The sequence below is a fragment of the Bos javanicus genome, chromosome 16, assembly GCF_032452875.1.
Source record: "Bos javanicus breed banteng chromosome 16, ARS-OSU_banteng_1.0, whole genome shotgun sequence".
Lineage (NCBI taxonomy): Eukaryota > Metazoa > Chordata > Mammalia > Artiodactyla > Bovidae > Bos > Bos javanicus.
In genome coordinates this window covers 70,401,030-70,416,212 of record NC_083883.1, presented here as the reverse complement: position 1 = coordinate 70,416,212, position 15,183 = coordinate 70,401,030, and the positions used below count along the sequence as shown (strand labels likewise).

The following is a 15,183-nucleotide window of genomic DNA, read 5'->3' as shown; positions in this document are numbered from 1 at the left end:
ATGTATACGTTGTACGTGTGTGATATTGTGTGCATAAGAATTATTGTGGTAAAAGTCACATAATGTAAAAACACAATATTTTAACCATATTTAACTGTACAATTCAGTGGCGCTAAGTACATTCACATTGCTTGGCAACTCTCACTATCACCCATCTCTTGAATTATTCACCTTCCTAAACTGAAACCCTGTTCCCACTAAATGTGAACTCCTCCTCCCCCGCCCCCCAACTCTGACCACCTCCCACCCGCCACCCCGGCATCTGCCAGTGCACTCTCCAACTCTATGAATTTGACTATCCTAGGTACCTCGTATAAGTATCTTGACTGTGGTAGTACTTACACAATTCTGCATTTGTCAAAACTACAGAACTCTACAGCCCCAAATTTACTATGTGTCAAATTTAAAATAAACTTTAGAAATTTAAATGCTGAATCTGTAATAGTTGCTACTTCAAAGGATATTGTTTCAAATACATTCAGCTTGTCACTTTATGGCCAAACCACTGACACACATACTCACTTCTCCTTATAGAACTTCCACATAAAGTTTTTTACTTGCTCATAATCTTACTCCAGGGAAGTTCAGTTGACTTTCCCAAGATACAATGCAAGGTGGCTGTTCAACTCTTTTTGCCTTCGGTGCCTCAAATTTCTACTCTTTCATTAAGAGAATTCTCCAGAGACAGAGACAGCACTTTGAGAACAATATTCACACCCACTGCTGAAGAGGGAAAAGGGAGAGATGAGAGTTCAACTCTGGGAAACAATTTAGTGCCCACATGCGTTACTTACCAACTAACCAAGGAGCACGTGCTGGGAGAGAAGCAATTACAAATGGAGACAAATATGGCCCAGAGTATTTGGGGATTAAGACTTGTGCTCAAGTCTCCCACCCCTGCTTCTGTGTACACTGGACTCCAAGTACGTCTCGACATCCACTCTGTCACCTCATGGCCGCTACTTGTGGGTGAAGGATGCTGGTGTTCACGGAACAGCATGCTGATGCATTTTTTCCTGCCATTGTATGTAACATGTTTTCTAATTCTTTTGCTCTATTCAGCATTTGACCCCAACGATAGGGGATTATGGTATTAACTCTCTACCCAGCACACATTCTTTACAGACTCTCACTAAATACTGTAAGCCTGCTGCAGAGAGGAATAAAAGTGAAAGCATACCGTCTGGTCTTAAGCTGAGCACACAGAGGGTCGTGATCCAATTGGAAGGGAAGCAGAATTTTTAAAAAGAAAGAGGTTTGACCAAATTTTAATCCTTGTCATTTTCATTTCTCTTACCCTGTGGATTTGGGTGATTTTATTTACACTGTCAGCTTGAGCCTAGGGATTGGAAATCAGGCTTTTATGGAGATTATTAAAAGTACATAGAGTACACTAAAGGTTGGGCTAACTGATATATGCTGCTAAAAATATGAATGTGAATGCCCTGGTATTAGATGCCACTGGCGTACATTTCATCCTCCTTAGAAGGTTATTCTTGGGAGCTGGACCTGCTGCGATGGTAATGAGATGCAGGCTGTCAGGATATTTCTAATAGGTAGCGAATGACCATGGATGGGAATGAATTAGCATTACTCAGATGAAAAGGTAGCTCTTTATACCAGTAATTCCAATGCAAAGCAATTCCACCACCCTTCTCCTAAAAGAGAGGGTATTGTAAGTTGGGGGCAGGAGTGGAGGGAGGAGGAGGCCAGGGTTAAAGCGTCAAGGATTTATTGATGGCTTGGATGGGCTGTGATGTCCTCCAGGTCTCTAGGCTGGGTATTGTTGGCCTGAGCTTCTCTACTGTCCAGATGCATGAGTAGTGACTTGGTTAGGTGCTGTCATATAGTCCTAGATGACAAAGAGAAAGCTCTAGGCCTCAGTCACGGCCTTTTAAGATCTCAGCAGATAAAAGTGAAGTGATTTACCCAATCTCAAAATACTAGGAGCAGACACGCTTTGATGAATCAGGTTTAGGATCTCAAAGACATGGAAATACCACGTTACAAAGTAGCTGACTATGCAGGACTTGTGTCCTTGCGAGGTTATAGATTATGATAATCTTAATAGGCTTAAGAGGGTTTTAAAGAGATTCCTGGATCACAGTTCTATACTGGACCACCATGAGAAAATGGGTATTTTAGGGACTTATTTCCAGTTATGAATGCCAGTAGCATCTACACCCTTGCTGCATGGCCTTGCTGGGTGTCACCGATAGGTCAAGAGTCATTGCTGTGCTGGAGTTTTCAAGTGCAATCCACATCCGGAAATGAGGAGGAAGACATATAGCCGGAAACAACTGACCATGGGTTTATTTAACCTGGTGCTCTCATATCCCAAGACCTGGGCAACGACGTTCAGTCATGGACTGAGCTTTATATAGCTTTGTCATGTCCTAGATGCCTATGTATAGAAATGTGCTATCCTGCCATAGAAAGATATGCTAAGCGCCAGTGTGCTATCCAGGCCACAGAGAAAGGACCGCCGTGAAAGGTGGACCTTCAGTGCCTTCACCGATGGAAGCCTTAGCTCTGAACCACTTCTCCCAATTCACTTACATTCTACATCCTGACGTGTTCCTATCAGAACAATCCTAAAAAAGGACTTTTTGAACCAAATGTGACGAAGATGACAGGGCAGGAGGATGATTTCACTCCTTTCAAGAAAAATAAAGAGCTTTCCCAGCTTTGTGAACTAGTCTTCAGTTTAGAATAGTGTATTGTTCAAGGTGATCAACGCAGCTGCTATAAAACACAATTTCCAAACATAAGTGCTATCCCCAATACAAAGTTATTACTTACTCAGAAATGTCTGCTGTCATCATGCACGTGTGACAGTTTCATCTTAGAGTCCTTTGCTTGCAGCTATTTAGATGGGAGAAAATGTAAAGAAGACACTTGAGATTGTAACACATTTGGCCTTAAAGTAACAGTCATCACTTCTGCTCCTGTTCCATTGGCCAGCCCTTGGGATCACATGGCCATTTAACTTCAGGGTGGCCCGGAAGAGACTTCCCACATGTCCAAGAAGAGACTCAAAAGTGATGACCACTAAAAGTTTTACCATAGTTTGAACTTGTGAACATCAAATATTCATTTTACTTTCCTCTTATAGATCACACTCGCCTCACCCCACAGAGGACAATGCAAAGCCCCATCCAGCCACCACCACCACCATATCAATGTCCAGAACACCTGAGGAGGGCAGCATCTTCTCCATCAGTCTGATGTAGGACCACTAGGTAGGCTCTACATGCAGGACTTATGTAGGTAGCCTACATATTAAAAAGACAAGTAATCTGCACCCTACTTCCCCATCATCACAATCCATTTATAATAATGGGGAAAATACAGGAAAATAATCTTGTTTGTGTAGGAAAATAATAGGTAACACTCCGCATTGTGGTCCACGGCCATGCTGAGCCCCTCTGAGTCAGCATGTACAGCCCATACCTTCTGGGCATGGTGGCTATGTGTGTGGAATAGCTCTAGGAAGGACTCCATTGTTTGTTCTTCTTCTTGGACACGTGTGAAGTTGGCTTAGTGGGGACATCCTTCCTTCCGAACAGTACACCTACAAAAGCTTGACTTCCACTCAATCTGGAATGGGTTGGCAACTGGAGAATTGCTTTAAATCTTGAACAGGCAAGAATGTTTCAAGTTCAAGCCCCTGCTTTCTTTGTCAATGCAATTCTAAACTTAGAAAACATATGATATATTTGCTTCAGTCAGGACCTCGTGCCAGTGACCACACTCAGAGTTATTTTCTAAACCTTATTATCAAATTACCTTTTTTTTCTTTTTCTTTTTGCTTCTTCCCCTCCATGCCTTTTTCTCTCTCAAAATAATTACCTAAATGCACTGAAGCTATCAGAAACAATAGGTAAGAAGGCCATACTGCTGATTTTATTTTTGCCTCAAACAACTTCATTCACATGTCACATGAGAACTTTTACTAGATATTTGTCACCAAAAGACTTTCTTTTGATAGCATGTCTTACTGTTGGACATGCTTATTTTTTTCTAATCCTACAACCCTAACTTTTGGACTCTGTATTCTATTTTTGACTGTGTGGATCACAGTAAACTGTGGAAAATTCTGAAAGAGATGGGAATACCAGACCACCTGACCTGCCTCTTGAGAAATCTATATGCAGGTCAGGAAGCAACAGTTAGAACTGGACATAGGACAACAGACTGGTTCCAAATAGGAAAAGGAGTACGTCAAGGCTGTATATTGTCACCCTGCTTATTTAACTTATATGCAGAGGACATCATGAGAAACGCTGGGCTGGAAGAAACGAGCTGGAATCAAGATTGCCGGGAGAAATATCAATAACCTCAGATATGCAGATGACACCACCCTTATGGCAGAAAGTGAAGAGGAACTAAGAAGCCTCTTGACGAAAGTAAAAGAGGAGAGTGAAAAAGTTGGCTTAAAGCTCAACATTCAGAAAACGAAGATCATGGCATCTGGTCCCATCACTTCATGGGAAATAGATGGGGAAACAGTGAAAACAGTGTCAGACTTTATTTTGGGGGGCTCCAAAATCACTGCAGATGGTGATTGCAGCCATGAAATTAAAAGACACTTACTCCTTGGAAGGAAAGTTATGACCAACCTAGATAGCATATTGAAAAGCAGAGACATTACTTTGCCAACAAAGGTCCATCTAGTCAAGGCTATGGTTTTTCCAGTGGTCACGTATGGATGTGAGAGTTGGACTGTGAAGAAGGCTGAGCGCCGAAGAATTGATGCTTTTGAACTGTGGTGTTGGAGAAGACTCTTTTTTTTTTTTTTTTTTTGGCCTCTCAAATTGGATATTTATTTAGAATCAAACAGGAAATTTTTTCAAAGTGAGAAAAAAAAAACTTCAAACATTTGTATTAATTTCATAACTTTTCCACAGGTCATTTGTATAGTCAAGGCAGAATCTCATTAGGGTCTTACATTAGACTAACTAAGGTAATTCAAACAGGGGAACTTTGAACCTAATGTCTGGAATTCTGAGCTCTACCTCAGAATATGTAAAGGTGGAGAAGACTCTTGAGAGCCCCTTGGACTGCAAGGAGATCCAACCAGTCCATTCTGAAGGAGATCAGCCCTGGGATTTCTTTGGAAGGAATGATGCTAAAGCTGAAACTCCAGTACTTTGGCCACCTCATGTGAAGAGTTGACTCATTGGAAAAGACCCTGATGCTGGGAGGGATTGGGGGCAGGAGGAGAAGGAGACAACAGAGGATGAGATGGCTGGATGGCATCACTGACTCAATGGATGTGAGTCTGAGTGAACTCTGGGAGTTGGTGATGGACAGGGAGGCCTGGCATGCTGTGATTTATGGGGTTGCAAAGAGTCAGACACAACTGAGTGACTGAACTGAACTGAACTGATTCTATTTTTGCTAGCAAACTCATGAATTCTTTCCTGAGTCATCATACAGTCTAGATAAGCCCAAAACACTGCTAGGATTGTGTTTTCTCAACACTTACCCTCGTGATAAAAACTGTGATGTGACTACCTTCTAATCAATAGGAGGCAATAACTCTACCAAATTTGTCACTGCATAAACTGAATTTCCACCTTTCCAGATTCTGGTATTAGCTTCTTTTCAGCTTGTTGCTGAACTCCGAAATGAGTGATAACACACTTAAGCTAGTGTAGCAGTCAAAGAATGCAATTTAGCTATGTCAGTACCCCACTTCCAGTACCAATTTCTGTATCAGAGCAATACATACCAGTTGCTATAATGACAATCTCCGTGGTCTCACACCACTAGGTTTATTTCTCCCTCGTGTCACTGTCCAGTGAAAGTCTGGCAGCTCTCTTTGGAGGCTCTCTTCCAAGTGGATATTCACGAACCCAAACTCCTTCCCTTTCATGATGTTGCAATCACAAACCAGCGGCATCTAAACTCACTGTGGACGGGAAAGCAAAAGCCAGAACATGCTTCTAAGGGGCAGAACTAGAGGTGGCTTATATCCTTCAGTCCTAACTGTTTTGGCCAGAGCCCCGTCACATGACCCCAACCCAACAAGGAGGACATGAAGTGATCCTGTGTGCTCAGGAACAGGAAATGGGGTGGGACTGAGGAGCTCATGGCTCTCAATCCTGTATTAGAAAGTATCATTCACCTCATTCTTCACTACTGACTGGCCAAACTGAGAAGGGATGACCTATGTTTTCTTAATCACCAATTAGATTGTTGGATAATAATGACATTTCATTTTTATATTAAAATGCAGATTAAAGATTTTAATTTATGAGAAATTTAGGGCAAGTACAATATTTCACCACTTAAACAAGATAAAATGGAAATACTGAGAGATTCCAAGGGAGCTGCTAAGAATCATCGCACAAGCCACCAGATCTCTGGCTTTGTAAAATAACTGTCTCTGACCAAATCTTTACAACGCAGGCAAAACAGTGTGCGAACTGGCCATAGATGTTAAGCACGACCATGCAGGTCCCCACAGTGCCGACGGCTCAGTCTAAGTAGCTGACTATCTGTGTACTCTAGGCAGACTCGACAGTCACCCAACTCCCTCTCCTCTGAAAGGCACAACTCAGCCCAGGGAGAGAGAAGACCTGACCCACCGCAAGTAGGAATCAGCACAGGAGTTCAGTGGAAAGAACACAGGTGCTGAGGGAACAGACCTAGGGTCTTCCATCGGTTGTGTGTCCCGAGCAAGTAACGAGCTTCTCTGAAACTCGGTTCCCTCATCTCTTTTCTATGACATGAAAGGTGATGTATGCACCCCATGTAATATTGTAAGTATTCCATATGTGTGTGTGTGTGTGTGTGTGTGTGTAAGTGTGGCTGAAATTCAGACAATATGAATTGGTCAGAGTACTCTCAGTGATCAGTGTCCATGCTGTACTGAGTATTAACTATTTTGTCATCATCCCTAAAAGTACTCAATAAGTATATACTGACCTACATATTTATTTAGGCCTATAATGTTTTATATAATTTTTCTAGGCATTATAGAAAATGCAAAGAAAATTTAAGACCTAGATCCTGCCATTAATGTAGTGTTGAGGCCAACTATGTGAATTGAACTAGAGATATGACAGAGATTCAGAGAGAGAATTCACGTCAACATTGGCTGGAGGAGCCAAAGATGTCTCTATGAAGAAGGTAACCTCATGAATTTGGAGGACACCAAGCTGCAGATGGTCAGAGCAGGGGAAACATTTCATCACAAAACTTGGTAAAGTAGAAAATGCTGAGGAGATCAGCCAGACTGGAAAGACAAGCAATTGAGGATAAATGAACTTTATCACCAGTGCTACAAATTCATTCTACATAAAATGATACTTCATTTTATGAATTAAAAACGGCAATATTCCAGTTACTGAAGATCTGTTGTATTTCCAGAGGGTACCAATATGGATGTAGCTCTAACATATTCTGGGGTTCCCAGGTGGTGCTAGTCGTGAAGCACTCACCTGCCAATGCAGGAGACGCAGGCAATGTGATATAATGTAAGAGACGCTGGTTCGATCCCTGGGTTGAGAAGATCCCCTGGTGGAAGGCATGGCAACCCCCTCCAGTATTTTTGTCTGGAGAATCCCATGGACAGAGGAGCCTAGTGGGCTGTAGTCCATAGAGTTGCAAATAGATGGACACGACTGAAGTGACTTAGCATGCATGCATAACAGATTTCACTAACCACAAAACTTTTGCAGAGAGGCAAAATCATGCATCATCATGATTCTGATGATGTAAGATGTGTTTGGTGCTTTTCTAGGGCAATTAATCCCTGACTTTCTATTCCCCTTCTCCTGCAATGTCCTTTTTTTCTACTCATCTGTACTTGGTACTATAACAGAGACATGCCAAGTGCCCGGAATGGTGGCTTGGCACATAGGCACCCAATGAATATTTGTGAATTGGATTTAATAAAGTACTGATTAAGTTCTACTTGGCAAGATTGCAGCTTCTTGTTTTCTTCAAGCAAAGTGAGTAAAAAGTCACCTCCTAAAAACAAAGACAAAGAAGACTGCTAATCAACTCTAACAATGAGTTTATATGAATCCTTAAGGAAAGGAAATTAGTAGATGCTTCTAAAGGTGAGACATAGTGAGCAGAAAAGGCAGACAGCACAGCAAAGTCCCACCTTTGGAAGTTTCAGCATAGGCACTGTCTAAGTGCCACTTCCCAGTCTCAGCACAAACTGGTAATACACTGGTAAGAGCTTTGACAGCCCCTTCAGCCAAGGACCTTCCTTCCCCAATGCTATCCATAAACTCCACTTACATAGTCGATAACCAAGGTGGCATAATCTCCAAACTATACCTAACAGATATCGGTTTTTAAAGTGAAATAATCTCCCTTTTCCTTTAAACTGTGAGTCCATATAGTTTCTATCCATCAGATCAATGTTTGCCAATCTTCAAGTGATGAGTAAATATCTGCTGGAAAAAAGGAAGTCATTGCTCAGCTTTTACCAGCAAGTTACTCTTTTTGAGAGCTTGCTGCTGCTGCTGCTGCTAAGTCACTTCAGTCATGTCCGACTCTGTGTGACCCCATAGACGGCAGCCCACCAGGCTCCCCCATCCCTGGGATTCTCCAGGCAAGAACACTGGAGTGGGGTACCATCGCCTTCTCTGTTTGAGAGCTTAATCAAATGCTAATCTTGAAAACTAAGCTTCAAGAAAAAGGGATTTCTAAACTTCAAAACCTCTCTTTATGTAAGCACACCAATACATGGAATGACTGTGCAGAAGTTCATATGTTTAGAGAATTTAGACTATGACATACAGGGCATTTTCACCTGTCTGGGGTGAAAGTTGAAAGTTGTGCGGAAACTGGGACGAGGAAGAAATGGAAAAAATGAGGGAAAAAGGAATAGCCAGTTAAGTGTGTGCCTGCCCACCCATGCCGCCCACACTAGGAGCCCCCCAGAGCAGTGGGACTCGCTCTCTGCTTTCCTGTGAATGTACCAGGAGGGTGTCAATCCCAACGCCCCTCCTTCTAGAAGCCTGCATGTATATTGAAACTTCAGCAATATGGTACCATTGCCAGGCAGGTCACCTCGGCTGGGGGTGCTGTTTAGGTGCCTTTAAAGTAGAGCTTCTGACCTCTCAAGGCCTTCTCTTGGTACACATGGAATCTGGAAGTTTCCCTGTACTCCAGTGGGAGGATACCATGGTACTGAGAGGCCAGAAGTTGTGCAGGGGCCTGGAGTTAGAGTAAGACAGCCACGGAGTACAAGATTTTTCATCTATTAGTAAATTACTAAAAAGTTTTTCACATCATAGGTCCAAAGAGGGAGTGGGATTTAGTCACTACATCTTCATCCAAGAAATGCTATTTCCTTACCATCCATGGAGAGATTATAGACAACACAAAGTTGCTCACATTAGCTGTGCAGTGAATCTTTATTTGGCATTTAGAAAGATAACAGGACAGAAATTTATGAGAAAGACATCATTGGCTATGTGTTGTCAGGCACTTTAACACACTCACTATTTTTCATACTCCTCAAATCATCATTGTTCCCATGTTCCTGATGAGGAAACTGAGACTGATGAATAAATCAAAATCTATTTGTCCAAGGTCACCAAGCCTAGAAGGTGCAGAGCTAGAATGGGCACACGGGCGCATGACTGTGGCAGGACACTTGCTACTTGCCCACATGGTCCAGGGACTGCCCTTCTGCCCAGCAAGTCACACAGACACCTGCCTAAGGGCTGCACACCCAGTGGACAGAGCTGATGCCCCCTGTTCTCTGGAAATGGACTCTGGAACTTCAAACCACCAACCTTGGACTTTATCGGACCTTACTGAAGACCAGCAGCCCAGGCTACCTTCCCTCCTAAGATGGGGGACTTGCTTTTCCCACCCAAGTTCCCAGTTTTGGTGCTAGATGGAAGGATGTGTTTTTTTCTCTCTGACCACTATGTTTGCAGTCCCTCCAATTAGCACATTCATTCTTTAAAGAAACACCCAAGTTGTTTCTTTGGTTTCTCAGCTTCTCAGGCTCCTGGTCTGAAGGGTCATTGTTTTGAGAAGTCAGGAGTGTGGACCTAGTGGCTGGGCCCCTCAGCCTGGCCCAGGTGCCTTCAGACAGCCACGTGTTCCCCTAGACACTGAAAGAAGCGTGCAGGACCAGAAGGTGAGGCGTCTTGATCCCTGGAACACAGCAGCCTGCAGGGCCACCCGGGGAGAGAGGTTGCAGGTCTCCAAAACACACTGTAGAAATGCTGTCTCATATGAAGGCATCATATCCTGGGCAGGACGGATGAAGCATGTGGTAGGACAATTACGGTGGGCTTTCTGAAGTTGGGGAAGAGACTAAAACTGGCCCATTCCTTCAGACATAAGGAAAAATAGGCCTTGAGCCAGTGGAAACCAAGAAGTAAGCCAGAAAGAAATGGAAGCTTCTCAGCTTTTCTTTGCTAGTTCCTTTCTACAGAAAAAGCCAATTTTACTAGCATTTTGTCAGCCAGAGCCCTCTGTACACAAGTACTTCCAAATTCTCAGACCAGTAAAAATGGAGGCTCATAAAGATGCTTTGAGGACTATAAACCTTAAATGCTTTTGCGAATCATTCATACAAATTAAACAGTGGCTGCTTTTTAACCATCGAGTAATGATTCCTATTTTATGAAAACTGCTAATTCATACTTAGAATGTCTAGAACATTTTGTTAACCAGAATATTTGACTTATGGGAGAATTTGGTACTAAATTGGCTAAAAATTGAGTAGCTAGCATCATGAAAATCTACGTACTTCAGAATTAGGGTGAGAAGGTAGCCTCCCAAATCTGATAATGTATTAACTGTGTGACCTTCAGATCCTTTCAGTTCCCTGTGCCTTATTTTTCTCATTTGTAAGTGAGGATAATGATATCTACCCTTCCAGGTTATTAAGCGTAAATGCAAGAGGCATTTGCGCATGCCTGGCACATACTTTCACGTAGGAGACACTCAATAAATACCCTGCAGTTATGATGACGATGATTAGCGTCCTTTTAAAAGCTGCTGCCACCCGTTGTGCGAGCTTATTTCTATCCCTTTCCTCCTCATTTGACCAGCGTCTGCCCACCCTTGCATTCTAGCCTTACACACCTCCCCTGGAACACTGAAAGTTTTCCCAAATGCGACGATCAGCCCTTCCTTTTTCCCATACAGAGAATAAAGAGCGATCTGGGACTGTCTGAGCCCTCCGGGGCTGGCTCCCCCTTCCACGGAGACACCACCCCTGCCTTCGTCTTGGTTCGTCCCATCATTTCCTCTTTCTCTGGGCCAGACCTGGATAAACTTGTGGTTTCCTTCCTTCGTGCTCTCTGGAGAGCTGAGTACTGCACACTTGAAAGCCTAAAAACTTGTCATTTCCACCTTGAACCAGTGGCTGACCTCGCCAGACAGCCTGGGAAATGAATTAGTGTCCTTAAGCAGAGGCAGAATATGAGCAGTGACCCAGCTCTCGTAGGCAACTCCGGAAACTGTCAGGCGGTAGTTAAAGTTCCCTTTTTCCCAACCCCTTTAATTATGTTGAAAACTATGTCATATTGTTTTTGAAAAAGTTAATGAAATAGTAGGTAAAGGTGAACGAAGGAACATAATTTACTTGGATTTCCTTGCAAGCTTTTGATAAGGTCCCCCATAAAAGACCATTAAGGAAAATAGATGGCCAGAGGGCTCTGGGCAAAAGTCTTTTTGGTGTATTAAAAACTGGTTAAGCAATTTTAGAAGGAAGAATCACTGACGCTGGTTACTTCTTGGAGTAGAGAGAGGTTAATCACAAGCTGTCCCCAGTGTTAATATTTGGACTTGAAGTGTTTGAATGATTTATAAAAGAAAAGAAAGCAAAGTTGGTCAAAGTCACAAAACAATATCATAGTACAAGCTGTCCAGGGTGTCTGGTAGGAATGAAGTTTCCTTGCCCATCAACCAGGAACACGGTCCTTGGAGGTAAGAGCTGGGGGCCTACCCTGAAGATGAGACCTCTGAAGATGAGAAGGAAGCTCTGAAAACCTTTCAGGAAAGATAGAAACATCCGTAGCCCAAGTGCAGCCAGGCCTGAGGCTGGAGGGCAGGACACAGTGACCGTACAAGTGTCCTTCCCACCCTCCCCGCAGATGGTGGCTTAAAGCCATGAAAAATCAGAAATGAGTGGCATGGGTGGAAAGCAGTTAAGCAATATGAAGACACCATTTTGCATACTTTTCATTCCAAAATTGTAAAAGACTAATTCTATTGGTAAAGGAAAGCCAAAGGAATGTCACGGGGACTAAAACATTAAACACATTTTCTGAGTAATCTTTGTATTTGATTTGATGCAGCAGAAGATAAACAAGAGATACTGAGGACCTGTTTACTGCCTACTGAAGGGGCCACAGAAGTGTTTCACTTTTTACAAAAGAAGACAGACCTTCCTTGAAAGTACTTATAGTCTAACAATAGAATTATTCTCATATCACAGTCGCATCCCCCCAAAAATATTTTCACTGCAAAAGGAAACAGAGGGAATTAAACAAATATCTGGATGCAGATGAGGCAAATCCCAGGTCCTCTCCTAGCCATGTCCCTCATTAATCTTCATGACACTTCTTATCGAGTCCCACTTGTGTTCCTTTAAGATCAAAAAGTCCAAAACCCGAAAGTCATGCTGCAATCAGGGGCAGAGTGAATTCTAATCTGTATTTGCCCAAACTTCTTTTCTTTTGCCCAGTCAAGTAGTAACTGTAGTTCCTGCATAGGGTGCTATTTACACAGTAGGAATGCATTTATTTTGAGATAAGGACACAGAGACAGAATGCGTTCAGTAACACACTGGACATTAAAATGCTCTCGAAGAATCCACCAGTGGACCCACACAAATATAGTCAAGTTACCTTTGAAAAGATGCAAAGGCAGTTCAATAGGGAAGGGATAGTCTTTTCAGGAAATGGTACCAGAACAATTGGATGTCAATATGCGAAAAAAACAATGGAGAAGGAAATGGCAACCCACTCCAGTATTCTTGCCTGGAGAATTCCATGGACGCAGGAGCCTGGTGAGTTACAGTCCATGGAGTCGCAAAGAGTCGGGCACGATTTAGCGACTAAACGACGATGATGGAAAACAAAACAAAAAACACCCTCTATACATACTATAATTAATTAATTATAAAATTTTTATTAATTAAAAAATTAATTCAAAACGGTTCATAGACTGTAAATGTAATTGCAAATTTATGAAATTTCTAAAAGAAAATACAGCAGAAAATCTCTACAACATTGGGCTAGTTGCAAAAAGCTCTTTGATACGATAGCAGTACTATCCATCAAAGAAAGAAAAATGGATAAACCGGATTTGATGAAAATTCAAAGCCTTAGAATCTGAATTCATAAACAGAAACTGAAACAAAAATCAAAGCTCCCATTTTTCCAACCAGACTTGGAAATCTATATCTTTCCTCAGGAACATGCAAAGCCGAGTAAGCAATCGAACTGAAAAATGGCAGCTCCTCAGCAAACTTTTCCCCAAAATGGGTCAGGCAGAAACCGGTGACCCTTTCCTCTGTTGTCCGAGTCGTTTGTGGGCATGTTTGGTACTTCACACACCCTGTCTTCATCAGTTGTCATAGACTCATCTCATGTACAAACGTCAGAGGCAGGGCCAAGTATACGGTATCTGTGACCTGCCAGAGTCTAGTAGACGGACTGATAGAGAAGGCGTAGTCAATACGTGTTTGAAGATTAAAGTAAAGAGGAGGAAAGGAAGGATGTAGGAGAAAGACACCCTGTGAAGAGAGACGGGTTGGAGGAGAGGGAGGAATGGAAGAGAAAAGAGGAGCGAAGAGGAGAGGAGAAGGGAACACAAGGAAGAAAGAGAGAGGAGGAAGGAAAAGGAAGAAAAGACGGGAAAAAGAACAATGTGCCTCGGGTGAAGACCACGGGGACAGGTGCGATCTGGGGAGCGCCGGGGTGGTGTCTGGTATGGGACAGGGGCGGCCACGGGCCACCAGGCTGATATCTGAGCCCTGGTACCCACCAGCCAGCGGTGCTGTGGCCAGGCCATGCGCGCTGAAGTCACTGCCACTCTTTGTCCCTCGCGCTCGGCCCAGTGGATGTCAGCGGCCATCGTGCCGGGGCCAAGTCAGCAGCTGAGGCGGGAAGCGGGAGGCTGAGGCTGCTGGCTCGTGCCTTTGGGTCCGCTCCCCGGCTCCCCGGCTGTGGGCCCGGGTGCCAGAGCCAGGGAAGCTGGGTCAGGGTGGTGAGGAGCCACTGGCATGGCAGGGCTCTCGCATTCTCTCCTTCCTAATGGCCCGGCCTTGCTGGGGAAACGGGAGGGGCTGGGCAGCCAGCAGCCGGGAGTGAGAATTTGCCCTTGCCAGAGCCAGCTGCTGGCTGCCATCTGGGTAGGGGCAGCGCCAGTTTCCCAAATCTGCCTTCCCTTTGGAAAAGAGGGGGAAAACTCTGTGCTGGGGAGATAGCTTCTCCTTCCATCCTGAGGCTGTCAGTTAAAAACCCAACAAAACCAGCCTTTGAAAAAAGAAGAAATGCCACAGGCTGGGCTGTTTCCAGAGGAATTTGCTTCTCCTGGAGGCTTTACATCCAATTAAAAAAAAAAATCTCTACTTGTCCTTGCTTTCTCTTGCTTCTTTCATTTTACTTAATGATGACCTTGACTTTTAAAAATTGAATCTGTTTGCACTCATAAAATGCCTATCTGCATGTCCTTTATCTTTGTCACGTAGTGATGGAATCATCCACTATACACTGGAATTCCCTGAGGGATGTGATCTAGTCTTTTTAATTTACCTTCCACCAGGAATAAGCCAACAGCTCCCTACACTGTGTCCGAAACTCGGATACTTTCTGGAGGGTTTATCCATTCATTGAATGCATTTTGAGCACCATTTAAACATCAGCACAGAACTGTCACGATGAAGGGTTGAAGAAGATCTGGCTCCTGTTCTCAGAGCTGAGCCAGCTGAATGGACACATCCCATCAGGCTCTTGGGGACATCAGGGCAACGGGGACCTGCTCCATTGTGTCAGCCCCTGTGAGGCACCTCCCTGAGCCCCTGTGCTATTTCCTGTGCTACCTCTATGTTCCCAAGAGGCAGATGGGAAAAGAGTTGACCAGGCAGAGCACAGAACCAAGAAGAGCCTCTGCAAAACCAGAAAGCAAATGAGCTTTATCCAGGAGTGAGAGTCAGTACATATAACAAGCAGCCCTCTG

General features: G+C 43.6%; 1 pseudogene; it reads right to left on the bottom strand.

Moving 5' to 3' along the window:
• Positions 1-14,079, bottom strand: part of LOC133227381 (charged multivesicular body protein 3-like) — a 53,986-nt pseudogene extending 39,907 nt beyond the window's left edge.
• Positions 14,080-15,183: the final 1,104 nt, after the last annotated feature.